Below are 11,165 nucleotides of genomic sequence, written 5' to 3'. Positions count from 1 at the left end.
GAAGTTGGAGATGATAGGTGGAAGAGGTGAAGGGCTGTAGAAGGAATCTAATAGGGGAGACAGTGGAACATGGAATAGAGGAAAACTGGGGGGGTCAGCGTTGGGCAGCTCATGAGGGTGAGTGTGGGGAAGAGAAGGAGTGAGAGGGTAACCAGAAGAGGAAATGGAAAGAGAGGAGGGAGGGTGAAAAATGAAATGTTACCCCCCCCACACACGATATTTGAAGTCAGTCTTGCCGACCACAGAGCACCATTGCAGACGCAATCGGCTAGAGGAGAGTTTACCAGGGGGTTGTTGCGAATGGAGTTCTGGGATTGAGAGGGATAGCAAATCAGCCGTGGCCGAATGGTCTGATTCTGGAATGGATTGGGATTTTCTTTGCGGGTGATATAATGAGGACGAGAGGAGCCCCCCTCCCCCCGTAGTTACTAAAAAAGGGAATCCAGCCTTAAGGCCATGAGCAGGACGACTCGGCTTTAAGGGGGCTGCACTTCAAAGCGCTCCCGATGGCGAGAAAGCGGAACGAAACTGTGAGTGGGCTGGACTCGTCACTGGGAGGCGGGCAGTCCAGTGACAGCTCGGGTGGGAGTGTAGCTTCGGGCTGCCCAGAACAGTTGAGCTCAGCTCGCATATTGTGTGGCTGCGGAGACCCTCTGCACGGCTGGAAGGGGGAGCTTTAGCAGGGGCCAGTCTGCGGGATTCGCACCGAGAGTGCATGCGGGTCAGCGAGGCAACCATGGAGGCGGCGACGGCGAAGGCGAACGGTAAGGGAGCTTGCAAGTCCGCCTGCTGTTGGGGTGGCTGAGCGTGTGGAGTAGAGGCGGGGAGTTAACAACTTGCAAAACTCCCTTCGTGGTAAAGAGTTATAGTTAAGGATGATTTGCGGGGGGGGGGGGAGATTCTGATTTCACGCAGCACTTTTCCGGGTTAAAAGGGTGTGCGGGGTTTGTGTCTGGGGCCCGGCGCACCGAAGAGGTTCTCTGCAAAGTTGCCGCTGACCGGTCGGTGTTTGCACCGAGGCGGGGAGAGGTGAGGTGGGCTCCGGAGGATGTGGCGGGGAGCCATATGCTCTACTCCCTCTTTCCCCTTCTCCCCTTACTTTGTTCTGGGAGCGGATGGGGTTGGAATCGACCCAGCCTGCCCCCTCGCGTTAAGAGATTCCCAGCCCGCTCTCCGGGAGCCTGGTACATGTTGGTTAGTGATTCAGTTCAAATTCTGACCATCGCACTGCTGTGTACTTTAGCGCAGAAAGTGTTCGCCGTCTGTTTCCGTTCTGTTTGGCAAACTCGTACTGAGGACAGTGGAAAAATACTGGCTGCGAAACGAGGTGAAGCATCTGTAGGAAGATTACGTGTATCCGTGGGCTGGCGTCCTGAACAATCGGATCCCGGGATCCCACCGTGCGAGCGGGGAATTCACGATGCATCTCATTAAATAAATCCAAATGGAACGCGAGCGTCCGTATCGGCGATCTTGGAAGTTAATTGGATTACTACAAGAAACTCTTCCTTCGCGGAAGGGAAGCTTGTCTTTAACTGGCTTGGCCTGTAAGGTGGTTGTCCGGGAGGTGGGGGTTCTGTGAAACAGACCAGTGGATCAGCCTCCCCCATCTGCTAAACCGCTACCGATTAGATGTGATAATTGATGAAGGAATCTCCTTTTCCAGGGTATTTTAGTGACAGCTGACCTTGGCAGCAATGCCCACAACTCCCGAATTAACTCCAAACTCCAGTCAGTTGAATCCTTCGGTGTAAGGCAATCTGATCTCAGAGTCGCAAATCAAAGAAACAATGTCCAGTCAAATCAGGTTCATTTATTTACTGCAGCAGTGAAATGTATAGTTTGCGTTAAAGAGCCAAGGCAACCTAAGGATCTGCCTACATGTGTCACAGCACAGTCCAGTGCCAACGTAGTATGCCCACCATTTTCAGCAGAACCATTCATAGAAGCAACAACAATGAACGGTAGCAAAATGAATCCCACCCCCAACACACAGAGACAGGCCTGCAGCCCAAGGATGGGCCATATTGCCAGTCCTGGGCCCTGGACTCTCAGACTCATTTATTCCCCGTTTACTTACAGCACAGCACGCTGCAATTAAAATAGAAAGTGGTTTAACTTTCAGATTCTGCGAAAGGGAGTCATGTTGTAATACAAAACTTTATGCTTAGGCTTCACTTGCAATATTGCATTCAGTTCAGGAAGGATGCAGAGAATTAGAAAACTTTTAAATAGTGAGACACCTAGGGAGGGTATACAGTCAGGATCTTTTTCTCAGTTATAAGTGCATTTAAGGTGCGGGGATGAAGTTTAGAGGACTTGCATATCCATATTCCTGACCTCATGCTCTTAACTTTCAGCAAGCCCAGCTCATCCATTTCCTGTCCACCTATTTTGACGGCCCGTTAAGCAACATCTCAATTGTGCCCAATTCTCAAGTTCCTGCTGTGCTTTGCCCCTCCCAGTCAATATAATCTCCAGTATTCTGCTGACCTCCTGAGCAGGGGTTCCCAAACTCTTCTTAAGCCGTGGACCCCTACCATTAACTGAGTGGTCTGTGGACCTCGGGTTGGGAAGCCCTGCTGGAGAGCATCTATGGTTTGTTCTGCTATGAACATGGCTGATCTGCAGCTGATGCCAGTCCAGTAGCAAGGGCACGTGCTGTGTTTTGTTGTTGTTCGGTCATGAAGTTGAGTCTGACTCTTAGTGCTGTATAAACAAATATTGTTGTAGCAAATTCCATCTGACAGCTACAGCAAGCAATCTTTGCCATTGAGTTTTGATCTCGTCAGTGGTCGGAAGCAGGATGTATCTCCATGCTGGGATAGACCCATTCCAGTTGAGCCACTGTTCGGCCAATTGACAAATTGAAACATTTGTATCATCGATGAAATATTTGGCCAAGAAGGTCCTAAAAGAAAAGTTAAGTGCCTTTCACAATCCCTGCCTGTTTGCAATATTCTCGACAACCAATGTATCTCTTGTGAAGAGCAACCACAATTAAATGTAGCCGCCATCGTGACCAGTATGCGCCTACAAGCCAGGAATCCAGGGGATTCTTCCCTGTTTTTCTTCAGAATGACGGCATTATATCTCTTTCACATCCCCAAGAAGGAAGTTTCCAGCAGTGCTGCACTGATTCATCGACAGACTAGAGTGTCAACTGGCAGGGATTAACATTTTTGGAGTCTTAGCAGTGTAGAGAAACAAAAGGATCTTGGGGGTCCAAGTTCATAGATCCCTCAAAGTTGCTTTGCAAGTTGAAGGTAGTTAAGAAGGTGTATGGTGTGTTGGTTTAGTCGGCGGGGGGGTGGGGGAAGTTAAGTTCAAGAGCCACAAGGTATGTTTATTTCTGGTTGCCTCATTATAGGCAGGATGTGGGAGCTTCAGAGAAGGTGAAGAGGAGATTTGCCAGGATTAGAGCATATTTTATGAGAAAAGGCTGAGAGAGCTGTGAGTGATGGAGGGTGAGAGGTGATTTGATGGAGCTGTATGAGATTAGCAGAGGCACAGATCTAGTGGTAAGCCAGCGCCTTTACCCCTGAGTGGTAGTGGCTAATTCAAGATTATTTAATGTCATTTTGAGGGCACAATTGTAAAGAAAAATGAAATAATTGTTAGCACTTAAGATCGCTTTATACTTTGTATTTCCATAAAGTGATGTTAGACACAGGAGTGTCTGTACAGACATACTTTATTGATCCCGAGGGAAATTGGGTTTCGTTACAGTCGCACCAACCAAGAATAGAGTAGAAATATAGCAATATAAAACCATAAATAATAATAGGTAAATTATGTCAAATGGAAATAAGTCCAGGACCAGCCTATTGGCTCAGGGTGTCTGACACTCCGAGGGAGGAGTTGTAAAGTTTGATGACCACAAGTAGGAATGACTTCCTATGACACTCAGTGTTGCATCTCGGTGGAATGAGTCTCTGGCTGAGTGTACTCCTGTGCCTAACCAGTACATTATGGAGTGGATGGGAGGCATTGTCCAAGATGGCATGCAACATAAGGTGACTCTGACCGGAAGTGATAAAGTAGTAATGACTGAGGATGTGGAGGGGCGGGTTAGTGAGTGGAGAAGTTGATGAGCCTTGCTGCTTGGGGAAAGTAACTGTTCTTTGAGTCTGGTGGTCCTGTTGGAAGTGGGTACGTAGTCCTTGAGCAGATTTTCCATGACCATAGGTGATCCATTTAAGCTGAGTGGAGGAAAGTTTAAGGGAGTTGTAGGGGGTAGGGTTTTTTAAAACGCCAATGGGTAGATGTGTAGAACTCACTGCCAAGGGTGGTGGTAGAAGCTGATACATTAGGATCATTAAGGGTCTCTTAGCTAGTCACATGGATGTAAGAAAAATGGAGGGCAATGGGCTGAGTAGGAGGGAAGAGTTGGGCTGATCATGGAGTAGATTTGTATAGGTTGGCTCAGCATCATGGGCAGAAGGGCCATGCTGGGCTGTATTGTTCCATGTTCTATTTTACAACCAGGGAGATTTCACTGAAGGATCTTCGTTATTGCCCCACCCAATTCTTTTACTCTGCAAGCTCAAATGAAATACTAACCAGATAAACCCTTCTTGGTGGAGACATGATGTATAATTTAAAAAAAAGAATTGGTTAGAACATTTACAAAGCAAATTTTGGCAGTTACAGTGGTTATTAACCCTCTCCTGATGTGCATTACGGAACATTGCGCCTTGATAATGTAAGGGAGTATTGCGCACCAGTTTATATAGCTGTTCCCGACCACTGGAACCGTAGGTAACGTGTGATCCCTTAGTGTTATCAGCCTTTAGTTGGTGACAAGACAGTCAGACCAAAAAGAAGTCCACAAATAATTGCATGTCTAGACTGTGAATCCCACAATTAAAAGAAAAATTCTTCCTTTTATATCTTTTGAAGAGGTTTTTTTCAGTTTGGTGTAACATCAGTCAGGTGTCTTGTGCTGCAGGGCACAGCACTCAATTCAGAAACCGTACAGATTCTTTAACAACCCCTTTTATTTTTGTAATCTCTCTGAGGTGTGGTTCTCTGGTATCGGACAACTCCGGTGCGTGCGTGTGCATGTGTGTCTGAATGCATGTGCATCTCTCTCGCATTTCTGTCCCTTGTGTTGTAGGCATCAGTCAGCTCCATCACGGGCACAGTGCTGCCCGCCACTGAGAAATCTTTGAAAGGCAGTACCTCAAGAATGTGGCAACCATCATAAAGGATCCTCACCTTCTGGAACATGCCCCTTCTCATTATTATTGTAGAGAAGGTACACACTCAACGTTTTAAGAACAGCTTCTTTCCCTCTGGAATCAGATTTTTGAACAGTCCTTGAACACTACATCAATATTTCTCTTTTGCACTATTTAGTTATTGTAAATTTTAGTGTTTTTGTCTTGCACTATACTGCTGCCACAAAACAACAAATTTAATGACCATAATAAATTTGATTTTGATTCTGAAGGCATATTTGCAGGAATGATCTAGTGACGATCCCATGTTTGTGACATCTGTTGGCGGCTGTGTCTGTCAGATGCTTTGGATGGTGAAAGTTGCTGTATACATGCAAGCCTGTTTTCTGTTTGTACCTGTGAGAATGCTGATGCTTTAAGAGAAGGGGAACAGAAAGCCATTCAGCCCTGATGTCTTTACCAACAAGTTCACTGTCCTCCTGCACATGGTGTCGGCTGGGCATGTGCATCAGGAATCTGCAGATCTCGACCCTCGGTTCTGCGTTGAATGGAGGATCCCGACCATTGCTTCAGACTGTGCACTGTGTTGCTACTGCCCATGTCTCTGGGTAGAAATTGTTAATGTCTTGAGTATTTGTTCTCCTTTTGGACTTTGAATACAGGTGGTGGAATTGCTATGATACAGAGTACTGTTCTGAAAGAGGGACCTAGTGGTACCATAAGATGTGGGAGCAGAACTAGGCCATTCAGCCCATCGAGTCAGCACCATTTGATCATAGCAGTTTTGTTTTCCCTCTCAATCATACTCTGCATTCTCCCTTCAACAGTCAGGGCACTGAGAATAGGAGTTGGGTTGGAATGTTATACAGCACACTGCATTTGGGATATTGTGTTCAATTTTACAGATAAAGATTACCTTTTTGTTGCATATACATTCAAATACAGAGGTCATTACACCCAAGGTGCAGGAAACTGGGAGATGGCCAGGAAGGGGAAAGGGGTTAAGAAGCTAGTGGAGAGTACCCTCCCCCCCCCCCCAAATGACCATCCCCCTTAACAATGAGCGTATCACTTTGGTGACAGTTTGGGGGGTGGGGGCACAATGTTTATGTCTCTGGCTCTGACTCAGAAGGGAAGGGGGGTGAAGAGATGAGCTGCGGTGATAGGAGATTCATTAGATAGGGAATGGAAAGGAGGTTCTGTGGGCAAAAACAAGATTTCCATATAGCATGTTGCTTTCCAGGTGTGAGGGTCCAGGACATCTGTGTCCTCAGCGTTAAGTGGGAGGGTGAACAGCCAGAGGTCGTGTTCCATGTAGGTACCAAAGTGATGAGGTTCTGCATAGGGAGTTTAAGAACTTGGGTGCTAAGTTAAAGGGCAGGACCTCCAGGGTTGAGATCTCAGGATTGCTACCCCTGCCACTTGCTAGTGAGGCTAGAAATAGGGAGATTATACAGTTTAAAACATGGCTAAGGAGTTGGGCATAAGATCTTTGGGCTCTTCTAGGAAAGGTAGGACCTGTACAGAAGAGATTATTTAAACTGGAAGGGGAGTAATACCCTTGCTGGAAGGTTTGCTAATACTGCACAGTGTGTTTTAAACTCGAGTTGTGGGGATATGGGACCAAAAGTGCAAGAACAGTTAGTGGCGAGGTTATGGAGACAGATGATGGTAAGACCTCAGTCGAAGTTGAGAACTAAAATGTTGAGTGTGTTGTGACTGGTGGCCTGAGCTGTATTTATTTCAGTGCAAGAAGTGTGGGTGTGGATCAACACCCAGAATTACGAAATTGTGAGATATTAGTGAGACTTGGTTGCGGGAGGGGCAGGACTGGCAGCTCAGTATTCCGGGGTTCCGTTGTTTCAGACGTGACGGAGCAGGAGGGATTAAAGGAGGAGGGGTGGTGTTACTAGGTCAGGAGGTGTTTGCTCCTGACAAATCCCCAGGGCTTGACAAGGTGTTTCCTTGGCCCGCGCAGGAGGCAGTGCAGAAATTGCTGGTTGCTCTAGCAACAGGAGAGATACCAGAGGATTGAAGGATAGCCAGTGTTGTTCTGTTTTTTTTATAAAACGAGGTTGAAGGAGTACAGAGAATATTTACAAGGATGTTGCTGGGTCTGGAGGACCTGAGTTAAAGGCAAGATTGAATAGGTTAGGACTATTCCTTAAAATGGAGAAGAGATTAGATAGGTATACAATATTATGAGGGGTATACATAGGAACAATGCAAGCAGGCTTTTTCTACTGAGGTTGGTTGGGACCACATCAAGAGGTCATGGCTTAAGGGTGAAAGGTGAAAAGTTTAAAGGGAACATGAGGGGAAAGTTCTTCACTCAGAGTGTGGAACGAGCTGCCAGCACAAATGGTGCACATGAGCCCGATTTCAACATTTCAGAGAAGTTTGGATAGGTACACGGATGATGGGGATTTGGAGGACTATGGTCCCGGTGTGAGTAGGCAGTTTAAATGGTTTCAGCATGGAATAGATGGCCCGAAGGGCCTGTTTATGTGCTGTACGTCTCTATGACTGACTTGAGGGACTGAGCTAGGGAGAGATTCAACAGGTGGGGCCTTTATTCACTGTAGGGGAGGAGAATGAGGGGTGTCCTTATCGAGGTGTAAAATCATGGGCAGATGTAGGGCAAATGTTGCAATCTTTTTTCTAGGTTGGGCAAGCTGATGGGCAACTTTTTCACCCAGAGGATGATCAGTATGTGGAGTGAGCTGCTAGAGGAAGTAGTTCAGGTAGGTACTTTTTAGAAACATTGAGAAGTTCTTGGACAGGTATGTGGTTAGGAAAGGTATACAGTAACCTGGGGTCCACTGACCTTTTGCTTAATGGTAGGGATCCATGGCATAAAAAAGGTTGGAACCCTGTTTTCGAGGGATATGGGCCTAATGTGGGCAAATGGGATTAGTTTAGATGAGAATTCAGCTCAGCCTGGGCTAGTTGGGCCAAGGCCTCTTTGGTGCTCTTTGACTCTGTCTAAATACAGGCTTCAGTTGCTGGCCTTATTTTCAAATGTTAGCTAGGTTATTTATATCTGAAGGACAATGCTTCTGAAGGAAATGCTTGCCCTGTGTATTATTGCTTTGACTGTGAAGCCGTCTCATTGGGTCAAAACTTCACTCCCCTGTTGACTCAGCTGCCGGCTGTTTCCAATTTATGATTGGTGCTGTGTCTCAAGTGATGTGGCAGTAAGTCTGGTCCGATTGTAGCACCTTGCAGAGTAATCAGCCTCCCTGTCACTGATTGCATTTGATGCTGCATGTGAAGCAGTGAAGACCTTGTTCCATCGGAGAAGGAGAGGGTAGTATTGAGGGGCAGAGCTTGAGTTCTTCGTTCAGCCATCCAGCTCTCTGATTTAGCATCTGTGTTGAAACTGCAACTGTTCTACAGCTAACCTGAGGGGGTTGGGACGAAGTCCCAAAGATCACACGGGGCCCGCAAGCTTATAATAATACTAATGTAATTCATTTAGGAAATTCACAAAATAAAGCTTTGAAACAAGTAACATCAAGTGTGTTTTTTGGGGAGGGGTGGGAGATGAATTTCGCTTGGGTGTGAACAAGTGGGGCTGTCATTCAGAAAAGCTGGGGTTAAGTCCTGTGAATAATTCCACAACTCCTGTTTTTGTTCAGTCTTGACTTTAATCTGTTGAGGGAAATCAGTCCAGAAGTTTTTCCTGAACTGGATAATCTGTGGCTGTGAGGTGCCTGTGCATGAAGTCTTTAGGGATGGTACTGCAGTCTGGTGCGCTCGGCTTAAAGTGATGTCTAGTCTGGTGGTATATCTACCCGTGTCATCCTTCCATCTGTCTGTCCTGATTAGTTAGTCCTCATCTAATTGGGTTTCTGCTGTCCCATCTTGTTTCCAGTTGAATTCCAGTTCTTACTTAGAGCAAGACCTTCTTTGTTAAAGTTCTTTTTCTCTAGTTTTATTTCAATGACTTCTCTCACCAGGTAGTCCCAATAGATCCTTTTTTGGGACCTTTTTTTTTACGCAGAATTGTTGACCTTTGGACAGTGCTGGCAGAAGAGATGGTACAATCTTGCATTTAAGAGATGTTGAAACACTATTAAATATTGAGATGTAGTGAAAAGGTTAGTACAGATCAAATCATTGAACAAATAGGCAAAAATTGATAGTGTAGAAGGATACAACTAGCACAGCAGCATAGTGATTGCAGACAATCTCACTTTACATCGCCAGGAATCGCTGATTGGGATTCAATTCCTGCCACTGTCTTTAAGAAGTTGGTACTTTCTCTCCGTGACCACGATGCTCTCCTCTGGGTGCTCCAGTTTCGTCCCATGTAATAAATGCATACTGTACAGTTAGGGAGCGTGACGAGCTCTTGCAGGCTGCTCCCTGTACAATCCTCGCTGATTTGACACTTATTTCACTATCTTTTGATGTATATGTGACAAATAAAGCTAATCTTTAAAAATTATTTTCTTTAATGGGAGGGGTGCAAATTGGGATTAGTATAGATGGGCAGAAAGGTTAGCATGGATGAAGTGGGCAGAAAGGCCTGTTCCTGTGCTGTACCACGCTGTAATTTTTTTTCTCGTCTCTTCTCCCCACCCCGCCCCAATGTGGGTGTGGTTGGATGAGATGACCCTCTGAAGCAGAGTGTGTGGCAAAGGATAGAGTATTTAGAGGGGTTATAAGCCAAATGCCAGCAAATGGGACCAGCGTAGATGGGCACCCTAGTCTGCATGGACTACTTGGCACAGTTTTTAACTTGTTTGTCTCTATGACTGAAAGTTTCCTGAGGTGTTGCCTGGCTCTCAAAGATCCTTTAATCGTTTTTAAGTGGATATGATTGTCAGAGATGAGCAAGTTTGTTTGTCTGAGAGCTGATGTTTCCATTCAGAACCTATGACAAGTCAGCTTGGCTTGAGCCAATAATTTATTTAAGTACATAATTAATGTTGACATCAGTTTCCTCAGAGTGGGATCGTATACTATCTCCTGTCTAGCGGGTTGGGTTGTACCAGGTGGTGGAACCTGCATATTTGTTGAAGAACTTCAAGAAAAGTTCCTGGTCTGTGATCATGGCAGTAGCTTTCACGGGTGCTGTGCCTCACTACTTTTCACGGAGCAAACTGGAACGCTGTCATCTTGCAATAGTATTAGTGTGTTTTGGAAAAAGTACAACAAAAATGATTAGCAACACACACATAAAATACTGGTGGAATGCAGCAGGCCAGGCAGAATCTGTAGGAAGAAGTACAGTTGACGTTTTGGGCCAAGACCCTTTGTCAGGACTAACTGAAAGAAGAGATAGTAAGAGATTTGAGAGAGGGAGGGAGAGATCCGAAATGATAGGAGAAGGCAGGAGGGGAAGAGGTGAAGCTAAGAGCTGGAAAAGTGATTGGCAAAAGGGATACAGAGCTGGAGAAGGGAAAGGATCATGGGACGGGAGGCCTAGGGAAAAAGAAAGGGAGAGGGGAGCACCAAAGGGAGATGGACAGCAGGCAAGGAGTGATTATGAGAGGGGCAGAGAGAAATGTGGGGGGGGGGAGAATAAATAGATAAATAAGGGATGGGGTGAGAAGGGGAGGAATATCAGGAGTTGTTCCTACAGCCTGAATGTGGCTTCATCTCAATAGCAGAGGAGGCCATGGATTGACATATTGAAATGGGAATGGGACGTGGAGTAAATGGGAGATCCTGCTTCTTCTAGCAGACAGAGCGTAGGTGTTCAGCGAAACGGTCTCCCAGTCGCGTTGGGTCTCACCAATATATAAAAGGCCACACCAGGAGCACCGGACGCAGTATATCACACCAGCCGACTCACAAGTGAAGTGTCGCCTCACCTGGAAGGACTGTCTGGGGTCCTGGTTGGTGGTGAGGGAGGAAGTGTAAGGACAGGTGTAGCACTTGTTCCACTTACAAGGATAAGTGCCTGGAGGGAGATCGGTGGAAAGGGATGGGGGGGGACGAATGGACAAGGGAGTCACGTAGGGAGCGATT

At 46.2% G+C, this 11,165-nt stretch overlaps 1 protein-coding gene across 2 annotated transcripts in view; it reads left to right on the top strand.

Moving 5' to 3' along the window:
- The first annotated feature begins 306 nt into the window (after window positions 1-306).
- lzts2a (leucine zipper, putative tumor suppressor 2a) overlaps window positions 307-11,165 on the top strand; it is a 102,956-nt gene continuing 92,097 nt past the window's right edge. For both annotated transcript variants that reach the window (XM_059947017.1, XM_059947016.1), the window contains exon 1: window positions 307-764. The gene's annotated coding sequence lies outside the window, so the exon portion shown is untranslated. The remainder of the gene's footprint in view (window positions 765-11,165) is intronic.

Source organism: Hypanus sabinus, chromosome 22 (assembly GCF_030144855.1).
Source record: "Hypanus sabinus isolate sHypSab1 chromosome 22, sHypSab1.hap1, whole genome shotgun sequence".
NCBI lineage: Eukaryota > Metazoa > Chordata > Chondrichthyes > Myliobatiformes > Dasyatidae > Hypanus > Hypanus sabinus.
Note: the sequence above shows the minus strand (reverse complement) of the source record. Positions and strands in the feature narration are given on the sequence as shown.